Here is an 18,259-nt window from a genome sequence, read left to right on the forward strand (position 1 = left end):
TATTTTTAAATGGCCACTAAACATACGAGTGCATATATGTGAAGGTAATTTTCGCGCAAGAATATTGAATCTGAAATATCATATTTTCTATAGGTTTTTAAAAATGATTTTTATGAGCAGTTTGCCAGCTTTTCAAACGGCATGTTTTTTCCTGCCAAAACATCACATAAATTAACAAAAATGGATTTTCCATTCGCTTAGCTGATATTGTACTAATAAATTATTTGCACTTTGGCATCTTTCCGCAGTATGACACACAGAAGTTGATGCATTTTACTTGAAAAATTTTTAAGCATTTCATATGCAAATGAAATATAGCCTATATCAAAATCACATCGGGTTCACCATACTTATTTTAAACCACTGGAAAGTGTTAATCAGGGCGTCTGGAGTGTGAACTGAACCTCTTTGCACCCGGAAACAATAAAATATCGGGCTGGTATTAGCATACAAGGCTCTTAACCCCCACCACCACTCTTCTTACGATGAGTAGCAATAAGTCGTTTACTTGGCCTCAGTCGGCTTGCGAAGGTTGCAGGGATCGTCTCGGAATTGCAGTCAGCCGTCTTTGTGTCAGGTAAATCAAGCGTAGCCGTCAAACTAGACAATTTAGTGAAGTTTTGCCTTCCTATCAATAAATTGCTTGTCTCCTTTCGTAATCCGATATAAATCTCTCTTTATTCTTTTTTTCTTTTCTTTTCACATCCAATACAGAGCCGCGCTAGGGTACGTCATATTTGGGTGCGCTTCTCTACACTTTCTGTAGGTGCCATAAAGGTAAATATTAATTTTCACTTTGTGCTGTTGTTTGGTTATACGCTTAATGACATACTATTACTTTTGCGCAAAATACCACTGCATCTTTAAATTGTATATTCGTCTGAAAAGTTTACAGGATTTTATTTTACGTAATACTAACTACTTGTAATGCATTATTTAACTAAAATCTAGTGATTTTTGTTAGTTCTATATTCACGACATATGTTAGGGTTATTATGACACTGTGGATTGAAGTAACAAAAATACTGTGAAACACGGACCACATTACTTTCTAGGGTATGCAGCACATAGAACAACGGCAACTAATTAATAAGAATTTGCAATAATGTTTGTGTCAAATTCTCGAGCTTTCGCTCGTCCCCCAATCTAGTGACGTGTGATGACACTATCTCCAAGACGGGTATTTCGTCTGTAATTTATTCTGGCGATAGGATTAATAGTCACTTTATCACGGTGTCTATCTTTTGTTAACAATTTCATTTTTCATTAATTTTCTCCATTGTTTCGTCTGAATGTAGAAATTTGAGGTAAATCGGCCAAGAACTTTGAAGTAAATCGGTCAAGTGCTTCTCAGGATGTTTGATAACAACGTTTCGTGTATATTAAAGAATATGTAGCTTATGTCCGCCCAGATCTTCATTACGGAATCGTGTAGAAATTATTACGAAATCTTGTGTAGACAATGATCTTCTTCTATTTTTGAAGGTGAAGTGTACAAGATTTCAGTAAGATCGGAGTAAAATTGTAGACCCGTACGAATTACAAACAAAGAAACGGACACCCTTCTTTATATATATAGATTTTGATGGAGATACATGCTTCGTAATACATCGATAGATGACTATATGAAGACGTAACGAAGCAGTCTGGACAGACGTACGGATGTATGGCATGTGGCGGATAAATAACTGTGAAATCGAAGCAACCTTTTCAAGTGGCTAGTTTTCCGCGATGTAACGAACTTTGGTTTGAAAGTTTACTTGTGACTTGTACAACGAGTATTATTTTACAAGTTTATGCTGGGCTGACATACGAAGTGCAAAGAACAGTATGAGTGATATCGTAAATAAATTGTTATCTATGGTCCTGTGAACTGTGATTTAGGCTGTTGGTACGTTAACTAAAATAAATAACACACCTTCTAAATTGTTGAATAAGAATAAGATTTATTTTACAACTTTAAAACATTTACACTACGTTAATTAGCGCACGGAACATGAATGAAGACCCGAGCTACCAGAAACTAACCCAACTTGCGATGCTTGGCACGAACAGCGATCCAATATCTCAACCAGGCGATGTTCTTTTAACTGAAGACATTGAAATATCTCATAAACTGCACATCAGTTCAAAAAAAGTTATTATTCCAACTTGTTTGTCATGGGGGGACATCCAATGATACCACACTCGAACACCTACCTCATCACTTGCGTGGGTGCAATGGGGCAACTTTAAAATCTTCAACGGGAAACCCCGTTTTTTATTGCAGATTATGATTCTAAGGGAAAATCTACATCCGTTTTGTCTGAAGCATTTGCTTCGTTTCGTTACTGATGGCGCTATAATCAGAAGAATAGAAAAGAGTACACAATCAGAATTTACAACATACTACTTGACGGCGCTTGAATATGCAGTGGCACGTGGGACCCCATCTCTTTGCTGCGAGGGTAGCACAGGCCATTGTTTCATAACTCATAAATGGAAAACACATTCGCTACGTTGTATTCTTCCGACAAATCTAGCAGGGGCTACTCGACGCGACACCGTGGACCTGTATTGTACTACAGCGTATCATAACAGGCACTACACTGCCACCGGAGCTCACTTGTCACGGAGACGTAGAACAGAAAGCGGCTCTCGACATTACAATAAATGTGCAGTACTTATTGCCTGCACACATACTTATCATTTGAAGAACAGACGTGCAAGTGGATGATAAATGTGTCAACCACAGAAGCCGAAAGTGAAATGATCCTGATTTACGAAGACTGTAGGAGATATGTTGAGGCTGCTGTTGCCTTGTATGCCGAGTTCTTTTCCAGAGTTGTGAACGCCTTTATGTCCGATGAGAGCGTACTGGTCGGCAAAAGGAAATAAAGCAAACGTGTTCTAGGAGAAGCTAAAGAAATAGCTGTAATAGCGGTAGTGAACCACAATCCACAGGTAAGCGCCAGTGAATTACGCCGTTATGCAAGTAGCTAGCATCGTCACAATATTGCGTTGTCATAACTATCAGCCGCACCACGTGTTACTGCATCAACAACTTCATGGTTCCGATTTCCACAACTGAGTAATGTTTTGTGAATGGTCTCGTCAACAAACCAAAACGACCCTCACGTTCTTTGCCGAGATACTGTTTTCCAATGAGTACATTCACAAACCGTGGTAGCGTTAACCGGCGTAACATGCGTTACATGCATTACTTGAGTGTAGACAATCACCACTGGTTCCGGAAAGCTGGCCATCGACGTCCTTGGTCGGTCGACGTATGGTGTTGCATTAGTCCGGATCTCATTGACGGCACGTTGAATGGTCGCCAACATCGAAAGTTTTTGGAACAGAAACTACCGGTACTACTGCAGGGTCTTGCCCTGGACGTTCGACAACGTACGTGGTTTCAGCATGACCATTGTTACCCAGCGAAATAGGCAACAGACCGTTTTTACACTCGTCGGTGGATCAACAGAGGTGACCCTATTAATTGGCCGGATTTGACGTCGCCGCATTTGCTTCTGAGGGGATATATAAGAATTAGGTGTACCAGCACGTACCAACACGCCGTGAAGACATGGTCGACGGTATCATAAACCCCTGTACTGACGTTCCCCCAGATATGCTTATGTCCTGAGCACCGTCATTTGAAACGTGGGTCACTACGTGGACTAAGGTTGGCGGTACTGCGTTTGAACACTTTCTCTAATTGGAAAAACAGTAACGTTCGCCTCGATTCACGGTCACAGTGACGCGTCGAGTTGTTCCTTGTTCGATGTGTCGGAGGAATCCAAAGTTGTGGATAGGGTTTCCAGTCAGAAGTTATGAATTACTGGCCTGTCCTACCGCGGAATATGGGGATGGGGTCCCACGAGCCACTGGATATTCAAGCGGCATTGAGTAGCATGTCGTAAATGACGATTGTGTACCCATTTCTATTTTTCTGATTACAGTGCCGTCTGTGGCAAAACGAAGAAAATGTTTCAGACAAAACTTATGTAGGTTTTGCCTTTTTTGTATCATAATCTGAAATAAAAAACGAGGTTTCCCATTGAAGAATGACCCACCTCCCTCCACCCACGTGCGGAGGACGGTAGGGCCGAGTGTGGTATCCTTGGATGTCCCCTTCCAAGACAGAGAAATTGGAACTACAACTTTTTTTGATCAGATAAGTCGTTTTCGAGATACTTCAATGTCTTCAGTTAAAATGAACACACTGTATATCTGTGGAGCGAGCTTGGTATTCTGTGCATATTCCCTCCGTCTTTCGGGCTAGTCACGTGATTTTGGGACAACGTTGCCTGTCTATAATAAGTGGCAATAGCGTGACTTGAATGTTACACGTATTCGTCTTGTTTTATATACGTTTCCGTACCTCATGATGCGGTATTGTCGTATCCGCGGATGTAAAGAGAAGTATGCGAAAGGAGGAGCAGTTACTTTTCATAGTTGTGTATGACAAACGTATAATTGTGAATGTGACATTGATATGAGTCACGGTATTATAAAATCTTGTACTGCAGACATAATTTCTACAAATCTATGGCCATGTGTTTACGGGGCAAGATAAATTTTGCAAGTGTGCTGGAGTAAACAGCCAGTCATTGTATACATATATGTGTAACGTTCATTTCCAGATAAAATTTATACTCGACAGCCTGATTAATTTCCTCCAGTTTATGCATATATGCATATTTTCCAATTCTTCTTGAATCTAGGTAATTCTACATAAGACAGTTTCCCGTACAATGTCACTGTAGAGCAGTTAATTAGAAGAGATTCTACAATGTGAATCAGCGCAATAGAAAACGTAAAAAATTGTGTCGGCTGTCACTTCTTGTATTTTTTTTAATGGTGTATAATTTTATTTTTCTGGCCAGATGACAAAAAAATGTTAGAGATACCTTAGGGTCTACAAAAAGCAAAAGGGTGAATAAAGACTAATTGAATATAATTTTAACAGACAAACAGGTGGTGCAAATCGTATACCGTGCTTACTGTAACAATTTCGTAGTTCCAAATGTGTTGTTATTTCGTGACACTTTGTCGCCGTCTATGGTGTCACTGTAACTTATTAATTGGAATAGAGGTTCGGCAATATGAATAAGTGTAACAGAAACTTTAAGGAAATGTTGTTGACTGCCAATTTTCATCGCTTCACCCGAAAAAAATGAAGTGGAATCGGAGCTATGACAGTGTTTCAAAAAAGCACAATACTATTGATCTTCACATCTTTCAGCCAAGTTCAGTTGCTAACATATGATTGTTAAGATTTCCGTGAAAAGCGCACACAAAGGTTCACGCTACTTGTAAGGGTGATATGTTTGTAACAGCGAAGTAACAACACTCAAAATAAGTTATGCGCTATACAATTTAAAATGCAGCGTCATAAAATCACGTTACTTGAGCTGCAGTGGATGTTGCAGACAGAACTCTCGTTCTGGGCGTCCGAATGCTCACTCCATGTATATTTGTATTCTGTGCTCGCAACCACGGAGAACACTCTACACTTGAAACAGTTTGTTGGACTTCCGCTCACACAAAGGCCAACCATACCCTCTCCCAACTCCTGTGGTATAGTGGAGCCCGGAGAATGTAACCAAACTGGCGTCAATATCGGGCCCTTATATAAACTAGTTCCTAGCGTATGGCTCTGAGCACTTTGCGACTTACCTTCTGAGGTCATCAGTCGCCTAGAACTTACAACTAATTAAACCTAACTAACCTAAGGACATCACACACATCCATGCCCGAGGCAGGATTCGAACCTGCGACCGTAGCGGTCGCTCGGCTCCAGACTGTAGCGCCTGGAACCGCACGGCCACTCCGGCCTTCCCTAGCGTATGTTCTTGCGATGTGATATTGGGGGCTCTTAGAACTATGGTGGTGTAGGCGCTACGGAAACGGGCACTCCGTTGACCTCACATCTGGTGACGGAGGACAGGCTGCCGAATCACAGGATAAGTTGGGTTTCCACTTGAGATTGACGCTGGCGTAGGTTTATTGTTATGTAAGATTTGGGTAGTAAGCTCGTTACGCTTCTAAAATTGGTGAGCGCAAGAGCAAGTATGTTGTAGAGGCAAGTGGACAGCATCTGTCCTCAGCATACACTCCTGGAAATTGAAATAAGAACACCGTGAATTCATTGTCCCAGGAAGGGGAAACTTTATTGACACATTCCTGGGGTCAGATGCATCACATGATCACACTGACAGAACCATAGGCACATAGACACAGGCAACAGAGAATGCACAATGTCGGCACTAGTACAGTGTATATCCACCTTTCGCAGCAATGCAGGCTGCTATTCTCCCATGGAGACGATCGTAGAGATGCTGGATGTAGTCCTGTGGAACGGCTTGCCATGCCATTTCCACCTGGCGCTTCAGTTGGACCAGCGTTCGTGCTGGACGTGCAGACCGCGTGAGACGACGCTTCATCCAGTCCCAAACATGCTCAATGGGGGACAGATCCGGAGATCTTGCTGGCCAGGATAGTTGACTTACACCTTCTAGAGCACGTTGGGTGGCACGGGATACATGCGGACGTGCATTGTCCTGTTGGAACAGCAAGTTCCCTTGCCGGTCTAGGAATGGTAGAACGATGGGTTCGATGACGGTTTGGATGTACCGTTGTACCGTACACTATTCAGTGTCCCCTCGACGATCACCAGAGGTGTACGGCCAGTGTAGGAGATCGCTCCCCACACCATGATGCCGGGTGTTGGCCCTGTGTGCCTCGGTCGTATGCAGTCCTGATTGTGGCGCTCACCTGCACGGCGCCAAACACGCATACGACGATCATTGGGCACCAAGGCAGAAGCGACTCTCATCGCTGAAGACGACAAGACTCCATTCGTCCCTCCATTCACGCCTGTCGCGACACCACTGGAGGCGGGCTGCACGATGTTGGGGCGTGAGCGGAAGACGGCCTAACGGTGTGCGGGACCGTAGCCCAGCTTCATGGAGACGGTTGCGAATGGTCCTCGCCGATACCCCAGGAGCAACAGTGTCCCTAATTTGCTGGGAAGTGGCGGTGTGGTCCCCTACGGCACTGCGTAGGATCCTACGGTCTTGACGTGCATCTGTGCGTCGCTGCGGTCCGGTCCCAGGTCGACGGGCACGTGCACCTTCCGCCGACCACTGGCGACAACATCGATGTACTGTGGAGACCTCACGCCCCACGTGTTGAGCAGTTCGGCGGTACGTCCACCCGGCCTCCCGCATGCCCACTATACGCCCTCGCTCAAAGTCCGTCAACTGCACATACGGTTCACGTTCACGCTGTCGCGGCATGCTACCAGTGTTAAAGACTGCGATGGAGCTTCGTACGCCACGGCAAACTGGCTGACACTGACGGCGGCGGTGCACAAATGCTGCGCAGCTAGCGCCATTCGACGGCCAACACCGCGGTTCCTGGTGTGTCCGCTGTGCCGTGCGTGAGATCATTGCTTGTACAGCCTTCTCGCAGTGTCCGGAGCAAGTATGGTGGGTCTGACACACCGGTGTCAATGTGTTCTTTTTTCCATTTCCAGGAGTGTAATTTGTGAGCACTTCTACAAATGTAGGATTCTCCGTGGTGGATGCCGGTGTAGGGATTAGCCTGGTTTTTTTACTCCGTAAATTGTTCCAAAAGAAAGGCGGTTCCAGTGCGGAGAGGAACTGTTGAGGTGAGAAAAACTGCGAGTAGACTATCTCGGATGCTGACGCGCCGAGGTCTTGCTTGAAGGCAGTGTGGAGACCAAGTAACACTTGCGATAACGCCACAGTCCATGTCGTGTCATGGCACCTAAGGGCGGCTTTGAACGTTCTCTGCCAGCGTTCTGTCAACACATTGCTTGCTGGTAAATAGTGGTGCTTGTCCACAAAATTTAGTGAGATCGAGATATAGGGCAGATTCGAACTGTGTTTCTTGGTCTTTTGTGACATGTACCACACTGTCAAATGATGCGATCCATGTAGCGAGGAATGTCTACAGTTCTGGGCCCAACGGGTGTATTGGTCAGCTGCCGTGAAGACATACCTGAAAACTTCAGATGGAGGCAGTGGACCGACTTGGTCAACGTGGACATGTCATTTCGGAAAATAGGTCTGTTGGTTTATGAACGTGGCGACAAACTTTGGGTGTCTCGAACGCAAAACACGATTTAGTCCACGGGCAACAGTAATTTCTGACACTTGGCCAAACCTACCTGTCCTTGGTAAACTTAATTGTGCTGTTACCTCCAAGATGACTAATTTTGTGCGCTGAACCAAGTAATTGCTTCCAAAAATCAGCGGGGAACGAATAGCCTAGGAGTCTGCCAAGAGGCATCGCACCACAGCAATGTTTTTATTTTGCTAGAAGCCCTTTTTTAAGCTGCATCTCCGTGTCTCCATTTGCTTCAACATTCTATACCTGAACCTCCTCTCCTTTTGCTGCAGTGGCATTTTTTTCTTTTCTTATTTTTCCTTTTTATTTAGGTAGAGCCAATTTCATCATATACTATTATTTCGCATCATGATACTAACAAGGTCTGGATCTGATTTCATTATAATATACACTGAGGTGACGAATGCCATGAGATACCTCCTAATTTCATGTCGGACCTCGTTTTATCCGGCACAGTCCAGTAACTCGACGTGGCATGGACTAAACAAGTCGTTGCAAGTCCCCTGCAAAAATTGTGTCCAACAACTGACCTCTCGATTATGTCCCATAAATTATCGATGGGATTCATTTCAGGCGACCTGGGTGCCCAAATAATTCACTCGAGCTGTCCAGAATGTTTTTCAAGCCAGTCGTAAGCAACTGTTGTCCGGTGACATGGCATATTGTCATTCATAAAAATTCCATCGTTATTTGGGAACATGAAGTCCATGAATGGCTGTAAATCGTCTCAAAGTAGCCAAACATAACTAAGGAACCATGCCACGCCATGCAAAAACAGACCACACCGTTATGGAGCCTCCCTCAGCTTACACAGTGCATTGTTGACAATCTGGCTTCATGGGATGTGCCCTACTCTCGAACCCTAACAGTCATAGTTACTGACCATTGACACTGGACATGGTGAGTTGATGTTAGTCAACGATGCCTTGAAGACGACAAAGTCGCCATTATCAACACCTCACTGAGTTTGAGAGGTTGTCTAATAGGGTTACAAGAAGCTGAATGTTCCTTCTGCGATACTGCAGAAAGGATTAGCAGGAACGTAGCCATTGTACATGACTGCTGGTAGTGGTAATCATCGAGAGTGTACAGTCGCAAGAAGACCAGGCGCCGGATAAGCAAGTGGCCCTACGGACAGGTAAGACCATCGTCTTCAGAGTATGGAGGTAGCGCATTGTACTGTACCTGCAGCAGCAGTTTGAGCAGCAGTTGGCACCACTATGACGCATTGAACTACTACAAACCGATTACGTGAATGAGAGCTCCGAGCCAGACTCCTTGTAGCATGCATCCCACTGAACATAAACCGTTGCCACTTGCGATTTTAACGGTGTCAAGCGAGAGCTTGTAGAAGGACAGGGTGAATATCTGTTGTGTTTTCTGATGAATGCTGGATCCGCCTCGGTGCCAGTGATGGATGTGTGTTCGGTAGACGGAAGCCAGTTTAGGATGTGCACCGAACTTGTCCGCATACTAGATGGTATCAGAGCATTGTTATTGTCCTTTCTGGAGTTTGGGAGGGTAGTTAGTATATTGCTTCACTATTTGCATTTGCTGTATAGCAATCTTGGATAACTATGTATTGATTTAGATTTTTGTTTTGTATTGTATTCCACTTGGCTTGCGTCGTGATGGGGCAGCGGGACTGTCCCGGTCTCGCCCTTTTAAAGAAGGAACAATTTAGTTCATGAGTTAAGTATTTGCCAACAACACGCACAAAAGGGAGGAGGGGGGGGGGGCAGGAGGGTGGCCGAATTGGTCGCTAGATTGCGTGGGGCCTTGAATAGTCCTGTCGTTACTTGAGGCGAACTTGTTGGACAGATCAGTGATGCTTTACGTTTGACTGGTAGTGCTGTTGAGGAGTTGGCCCAGAATATTGAATTTCTCCACGGTACACGTAGCACCTCGAAACAGAGGGGAAGATTACATTGGTACTCGGGCATTCATTGGTACTAGCGCATTCGCGGTATGGAATTTTTGTCGTTAAATCAAGAACAGCAGGACCTCGTTGACCAACTGATCCAGAAAGTAAGCGGCTTGCAGATTAGGGCCGGTGTGTTGGTGTTGGAGCAAATTCGTGATGATGATGAGGAAAGTTTGAGTTCCTTACCCCATAATAGTCAACGTTTGCAGGGTCGACAGTTTAAGGGTTAAGTGTCGGAAATGTTTGCCAAATTGCCTAATCCCATTATGTACCTTCTGCAAGTGATTTCCTAGTTAATGATTGACAATTTAGATCAAGTTCAGGAGATGTTATGGTTAACCGTTAATCTTTAGATACACGCTGATGCCTTACAGGTTGCCCAGATAATAATTTTGCCTCTATTGTATCCGTTATCTAATGGTGTTCTTATTGAAATTTTTTGCGAAGTCTTGCGCGGGCAAACTACCTTGGGTGATTTGAGAGATGCCATTATCAGACATAAAGTTTCACCTAGAGCCCGGCAGAACTTGGAGGCTAATATTTTTGGAGTGTCCAGGGGTTCAATGAGAGCTTTTCGCAGTATGTTGAGCAGATTCGAATGGCCGTTCGCGAGCTTAATATGTCTGTAAGCGAACGCGATGCTGTTCTAGTTATAATGCAGGGAATAAGGACCGGTCGTATATCCTGTTTGTTCAGGAGCCTCTTTCGTACACCAATTTGGCGAGCCTGATTCATTCTATTGAACCGTTTAGTTTTGCCAATGAACGTCGTCAGGAAACATCCTCCTGTCAAGGTGAAATGTCGCTTTTCAAATAGCTTAAGGAGCCGCTTCTCTCGTCAGAGATACACCGTAGATGTTTTAGGTGTGGGGCTGTGGATCATTTAGTTCGTGATTTCCAACTGCACCGAACGACTCGTGCGAGCAAGTGACGCCAGAAGAGGAGCTAATGGGGTTTTCAGTTTCGTCCTCCTAAAGGATGTGCCCATGTTAGACTAGTGTCAGGGGGTTGGCTTCCCCGCATGTGCTCCCTGATTAGTCATGAACCTGTTTGTGCCTTGCTAGATTCGGGTAGTGCAGTTTTATACTCGATTATGCATGGTACTTGGAGTTTCGTGCCTTATGCAAATTCCCTTCTTTGTCTCCCCCCATGCAGGGATGTGAGGTAAATGGCCAGAGGTTGCCCCGGTTGGGGAGACAAGGAGAAACATTGGGATAGGCGGCTTTTCCTGGCGGGTTCATCTGTTGGTCGTTAAGAATTTGTCCGTCAGTCTGCTGTTGGGATGTGATTTCATTCGCAAGGTTGGGTTGATTCTTGATTTTGCTGGTGGTACCTTTAGTTTCAGCTTTGATCCGAGTGAGAAATTTGCCTTTTGTTCTTGTCATGGGTCTCTTGGGTTAAAAACCGTTAATAACGTGGTTTCCCAGTTCGATGCGCCGGCCGGAGTGCCCGCGCGGTACTAGGCGCTAAAGTCTGGAGCCGAGCGACCGCTACGGTCGCAGGTTCGAATACTGCCTCGGGCATGGATGTGTGTGATGTCCTTAGGTTAGTTAGGTTTAATTAGTTCTAAGTTCTAAGGGACTAATGACCACAGCAGTTGAGTCCCATAGTGCTCAGAGGCATTTGAACCATTTGAACCAGTTCGATGTTGGTCATCTGCCTCGACTTGAGGGATCCCGTTTACTTCAGTTATTACAACTTTACCCTCAGGTTCTTACTAATCGGTTGGGGGTCACCGATCGTATTTATTACAAAATCCGTCTGGTTGATGACATTCCTGTACGTCAGGCTCCTTACCGTCTGTCACCCCCAAGGATCCGGGTGTTACACCGAAAGATCGACGAGATGCTAACCAACGGCGTCTTCAGGCCATCTACATCTCCTTATGTGTCACCGATATTTTTGGTGTCTAAGGAACATGGTATGAACTATCGTCCGGTCGTCTATTATCGTCAGCTCAATCAGAAGGTTAAATTAGAGTCGGTCCCCATTCCTGATCTTAACAACTGCTTTACGTTATTTGTTGGACCACGTTGGTTTTCTGTGCTCAATTTAAATCAGGCTTACCAATTACCGAGCATTCTAAACACACTACCGCGCCGGCCGTTGTGGTCGAGGGGTTCTAGGCGCTTCAGCCCGGAACCGAGTGACTGCTACGGTCGCAGATTCGAATCCTGCCTCGGGTATTGGATGTGTGTGATGTCCTTAGGTTAGTTAGGTTTAAGTAGTTCTACGTCTAGGGGACTGATGACCTCAGATGTTAAGTCCCCTAGTGCTTAGAGCCATTTCTGAACCCACTACTGTTTTTCTAACCGATTGGAATGTGTTTGAATTCAATCGTGTTCCTTTTGGGCTTGCTACCGGGGCATCGGTACTCTCACGCCTATTAGATCATGTTTTGGGTGATCTTAAGTTTAGGTGTGTCTTCAAGTATTTAGATGATGTTGTGGTCTATGGTGCCAATTTTGTTGAACATCTTCAGCATTTGGGGTCGGTTTGGGATCGTTTGGGACAGGCTGGGTTAATATTTAAACTTGACAAAATTAAGTTACGTCACGGCGAAATTTCCTTTTTGGGACACTCGGTTTCGGCCAACGGGACCAGTGTTGATCAAGAACGTATTGTCAGTTTAAAGCGGTTCTGTTCTCTTGGTAATATGAAGGAGATTGCCAGATTTATAGGCATGGCCAACTATTTTCGTACGTTTGTTCCCAATTTCGCTCAGTTAGCCGCTCCTCTGAATAGTTTTCGTAGTAAGAACAGCGAGTTTCAGTGGGGAGATAGCCTGCAAGCGGTTTTTGGCACTTAAAATTGCCGTTACTAATCCTCCCGTTGTAGCACTACCTGACTTCAGTAAAACCTGTATTCTTCAAACGGACGCCACGAGAGGCAGTCTTGTGGCTGTTCTTACGCAAGAAGTCGATGGCGATAGACGTCCTGTCGCTTATGCTTCAAGATGTTTGTCAGGTGCTGAATCCAATTATTCTGTTTATGAATTACAGGCATTGACCGTGCTCTTTCCCTTAAGTTTAGGTTCTACCTTGAGCATCGCGAATTTTCGTTGGAAACTGATGCAGTAAGTTGGGTGTTGACTCGTCCTTGAAAAACTGGGAGAATTCCTCGTTGGGCGGTTCCAATTTCTGACTTTCGGTTTAAGGTCAGATACATTCGTGGTGCTGATAACCTTTGTAATGGCGACTTCTGCCAGCGAATGTATCAGGATGACCAAATGTAGCGGGAAGACATCAAATGTAGTGGATGGGTGCCAGGAGGTGCCGTATTTAAACTCGGCGAGAACTTTCCAAATGATTTATTGTTTTTTAGCTACAGTGCCCTCGTTCCTTTTGGTTTGCGTCACAGGGCCCCGAAATGCTGAGGAAGCGCCCCAGCTGGCCGTGTAATGTAATACTGTGTGAACCGACCTTGTAAGCAAGCTGCGAAGTTCCGATTTCCGATTACGCCCCAGGATGGCTGCGCCAGCAGCTGACTCAGCTGCCACCATTCTCGATCTCTCCGCGCTGCTGCACCGGGAGCCGCAGGCCGTTCCTGCTGGCGCATCTGAGATCGCGGCGACGAACAAGCTCCCGTTATCTGTCGTCCGAATCTGCGACACTGGCTCGGGATGTCTCCAGCATGTCTCAGGAGCTGAGACGACTGCCCGACAGAGCGAGCCGAAGGGTGACCCGCCACTGGCTGACTGCAGACCACGCGTCAGGATAGAACCAATGACCGACTGTGGACTGGGACACTGGCGCCCCATCTGTTGCTGCATGCAGCCCAATGGTGTGATTCATCCCACCATCCATGAGTGCTGCCACACTTGAACGAATTTCATAGAAAACGCCACCTATTTATACTCGGCTGTGCACCTGTGTTTTCCTAATGTGCCGCTCCAAATCACATACACACAACAGCTGGGTTGCACCAGTGGGCCCCTTCTGCCTGTAACTTGTGACATGCAAACCACTGTGTTTACCCTTTTCAGCACTTATACAGCCCTGTGTCCTCCATTCTGCTTCGCAGCCTCTGGTAAGCGTAACTTACAGTCACCAGGCCTGTGCCTGTCTGTAATTTGCGCGCTCAGGAATGTTGCACCAAATCTAACTTTCCTATCTTAAACTGTGGTGCCACTACACCTTGTTGCCGATGCCTTAAGTCGTATGTTCACTGAGGAAGAATAAGATTCCCAAGGCATGGATTACATAGTTGTAGCAGGGGTACTTGGTGAGATTCCTGAATTGTTTGTGGATATTGGTAGCAAACAGCAAGAGCACCCGCGGTAGGGAGCCATTCGGGAAGATCTGCTTTCGGACAGACATATTCCGGGTTACGCTATAATTAGAGGTGTACTACGTAAGCAAGCTGGCACAGGTAGACAGCCTATATCTGTCTGCCCCAACATTTCCAACAATTGGTTTCATGACTCCGTTGTTGGAGTTCATTTGGGTGTTGCCAGAACCCTAGTTATGACTAGACAACGATTCACTTGGCGATCCATGAGACGTGATGTGAAGAGGATTGTCAATAGTTGCTGTTTGTGTAAGATGGATTAACCAAGTGGCAGCATGCGCATGAGATTTTTACAGTCTGAGAGGGAGCAAAATCCCATAGATAAGTTATTCACTGGCTATGTAGGGTCTCTTCCCCAGACCTCCAGTGGCTGTAAATATATCTTGGTAGTCGTTGACTGATTTAGTCGGTTTGTTTGACGATACAACATCTTACTAGGATTTTCCGTGTCTTTGGACCTCCACAAAACCTTAGTTAGTGATAATGCACCAGCATTCACATCTCGTCAGTTTAAGCAATTCTATTTCAGTAACTGTTTCCGTCATGTTACTACCACTCCATATCATCCATAACCATCCTTTGTAGAGCGCGTTAACGGCAGTTTGAAGGCCGCTTTAATAATTTATCATACACATTCGCCATCCAAGTGGGACCAATCTCTCACCTGGTTGAGTTTCGCCTTTAATTCCGCTCGTCATGAGGCCTCTGGAGTTCAGCTGGTGTCCTCAGTGCTGGCTTATCAGTTGAATTGTCCCCTGAGTAATTTATGGGACATCAACGATTTGTTACCAGAATTAATACACGCCCAGTTTATGAAAAGCAACTGGGATACAGCTAGGGGCAGAATTCGGTGAGCTCGCCAGTGAGAGGCGCTTCGTTATAGTTGGGGCAGGCGCCCGTTCCAGTGGAAGGGTGGCGACCATCTTTTTCTCTAGAAATCCCGGGAAGCAATGTGGTGGTGAGGGTAGTGGTAAATTGTCTCCACGTTCTCTTGGATCTTATCTCATACAGAAAGTGTTGGGACCAGTTAATTTATTAGTTAAACATCCCGACACTGGCAGTATTACGAAGTTTCGCGTTAGTCAGACTAAGCTTCATGATGATTAGCAATCTTTCTTCCTGCGAGTTTTGCTTTGGAGAGGGAGGCTGAACTGTGTGTTCCTCATTGTTCGTTTTCTCTTCCTCTTAACGTCGCTTTCAACGTTGATTTCAGTTCCCCCACACGCCATCTGTTGTTTACTAGCGATTCCTAGGGGGCTCTGTGTGCTCTGTGCAGAGCGTTTCCTCGTTGCACACGCAGCAGGGGGTGACCGGAAGACCGGAAGTAGGGAGTGGTCGAGTGAAGTGCGATCGTTGTCGGCGCTCCATGGTAGTGTGGACGTGGCCTTCATAAGGTTACTGCCTTCGGGTCGTAATAGTTGTGTCTCATTCAAGACGTTATGTAAATTCTATCAGTTCTGTTTCCTCTGCGTTGCTGGTTTGGAAGCAAAACTGTGTCTCAGTACCAGTAGCTATTCGTTGGACTGTACATCAATCAAAGTAAGACCTATCAAGCAAGACTGTGTCCCAGTACCTGTAGTTATTCGTTGGAGTGTGCATCAATCAAAGTAAGATCTACTATACACCTTTGTTTGGCGCTGGTTGATATTCACATTCCGCTAAAATGGTGATTCAGTAACCCGAGTGAACCGTAATTTATTTTCAAAGAATATTCTTAAGAATTTATGTTATTTACTAACGATTCATCAAGAACATTAACACATTTACTCACACTATGTAAGCATGGAAGTAGTTGCCAGGGAGTAACTGATGAAATCATAACCAAATTCCTTTTAACAAATCAGAATTTTATTCACTCTAACAGTGCCTAAAAGCAGTATTTTTAAAGAAACTGATTTTAAATTATAATCAGAAAGCACCGTCTAAATATCAAAGTTACAATTTATTCAGAGGCAGAAAGAAAAACGTGTTGACTGTATGAGCTTTCAGGCAGAGAACCTTGCCACTCCCTTTTGACATGGCCATAGTTACGACTGCTCACAACAGCCTCTGAAAGACTACATTCGTGCAAATCTGCAACACACCAGATAATTTTAAACTAACAGTTTTAACAATTTACACAAGCACACAAACTATGCATCCCCCATAGGAGGGATAGAAATGGTACAAAACACTAACAATTAAAATAATAACCTTGCCACCGAAGGTCCAACTTGATTTTAACTTCTAAGAAAGGCTTACAGTGAAAGGGGGCAACTGTATATACTAAAATGATCAATTAAATAAAAGCCCATGAAATGCAATCTTATATAAAACTCTAGAAGGTTGACCAAACAATAGTTAAGATGCTCTACATTACACAGATACAGCCCCTCAAGATCATAGGCAATAATATCTAAGTTTCCAAAGATCAAAACGGATTTCATGTATTAGGACATTACACTCCAAGCAATAAATTCCTTAACAAAAATGGTTCAAATGGCTCTGATCACTATGGGACTTAACTTCTAAGGTCATCAGTCCCCTAGAACTTAGAACTACTTAAACCTAACCATCCTAAGAACATCACACATATCCATGCCCGAGGCAGGATTCGAACCTGTGGCCAAAGCAGTCGCGCAGTTCCAGACTGTAGCGCTTTTAACCTCTTGGCCACCCCGCTCGGCAAATTCGTTAACACACCAAATCCGACAAACATGACAGAGGCAGCTACTAACGTATGGTAGATTGAAAGGGATATCACCAAACAAGTTGCAAGTTGCTCTAACCCTCCCCTACTCCACAAGGGAAAAACAGACCACCCAATTTATAAACAACCACCTTCCTGTGGGTAGGCAAACGGAGAAGAATGATGGGTCGACCCCAAAGCAAAACGGCTGGTGACCTCACCAAGAGAACAAGTACAATTTAACAAGAGCAAATCAAACAAAATATCAGCAATCACTTAACTTCTAATAAAATGCGATTTCTCGAGTAGACCTGGTGCAGCACCCCCAAATCACTCTGCCGAACCATTCGCTGCCAGCCACTTCAACGGACGCAGGAAGGCGTGCCAATCTCCCGTCTCATCGGGTCGCAGCTCGAACCGGCCAGACCAATGTCGTAGGTTGACTCCTGGTGCTCTCGTGTCGACTGCAAAGTCACTACCCCTCGCTATACGCCGTGGCCCCCTGGACTCACGTGGCTACCTCACATGCACCGACGCTCAAGACGGACAAGTCATCTTGTGTCTCAGTGCGCGACCGACCAACCGATCGATCCAACCGCCAATGACCATTGCCTGGACAAACTCGGGCTGACTGGAGGCCTAACGCACAGACTCAGGTGCATTAACTAAGCCCCGACAGGACGACCACTAGCTGAGTTCTCTTACTGGTGGTTTGGAAAAACTCTCATCTTGCTGGGTTTAAAGGTTGATCCGAACGACAGACATACTAGTACTCCGAACGACAGACAGACATTAACTGCCTAACAAATGCGGAGGAGAGACAGACTAGCAAGCTGGGGACGAGAGACTGACCCAGGCTGACCAACTGGCGAGTTCATAGTGCACCTTAAATGCACGTGAACAGGCAATCTTTCCTCTTTCCCAACAGAGGGAGACACCAAAGCTGTGATTGCCACAGTGGCGCCACCGCCAGAAACAGAGTGACTACTTCACACTACGCACTGCGGCGCGCTCTTCGAAACAGCAATTTCTACCACGGCTCACCGACCATATTGCCGAAGTTATTCATTGTGACTACTGTTTACTGTTCCTATCAGACACTTCAGTATTCCACTGAGTGCTGTTAGGTTCATTTCAGTGTTAATATTCAGCCTAATGTATTAGAAATGAACCCTTGTTGTCTTGTGGTCGAGTCCTGAGTTTATCTGAATAGATATCCAGGACGTCACACATCAC

At 45.1% G+C, this 18,259-nt stretch overlaps 1 protein-coding gene across 4 annotated transcripts in view; it reads left to right on the top strand.

Annotated features, from left to right (window-relative positions):
- Window positions 1-512: 512 nt before the first annotated feature.
- LOC126284894 (fatty acyl-CoA reductase 1-like) overlaps window positions 513-18,259 on the top strand; it is a 152,580-nt gene continuing 134,833 nt past the window's right edge. For 2 of the 4 annotated variants that reach the window (XM_049984152.1, XM_049984155.1), the window contains exons 1-2: window positions 513-577; window positions 715-777. The gene's annotated coding sequence lies outside the window, so the exon portion shown is untranslated. The remainder of the gene's footprint in view (window positions 578-714; window positions 778-18,259) is intronic. The other 2 variants (XM_049984153.1, XM_049984154.1) reach the window with 2 other exon arrangements.

This window comes from Schistocerca gregaria, chromosome 8 (assembly GCF_023897955.1).
Source record: "Schistocerca gregaria isolate iqSchGreg1 chromosome 8, iqSchGreg1.2, whole genome shotgun sequence".
NCBI classification, from domain to species: domain Eukaryota; kingdom Metazoa; phylum Arthropoda; class Insecta; order Orthoptera; family Acrididae; genus Schistocerca; species Schistocerca gregaria.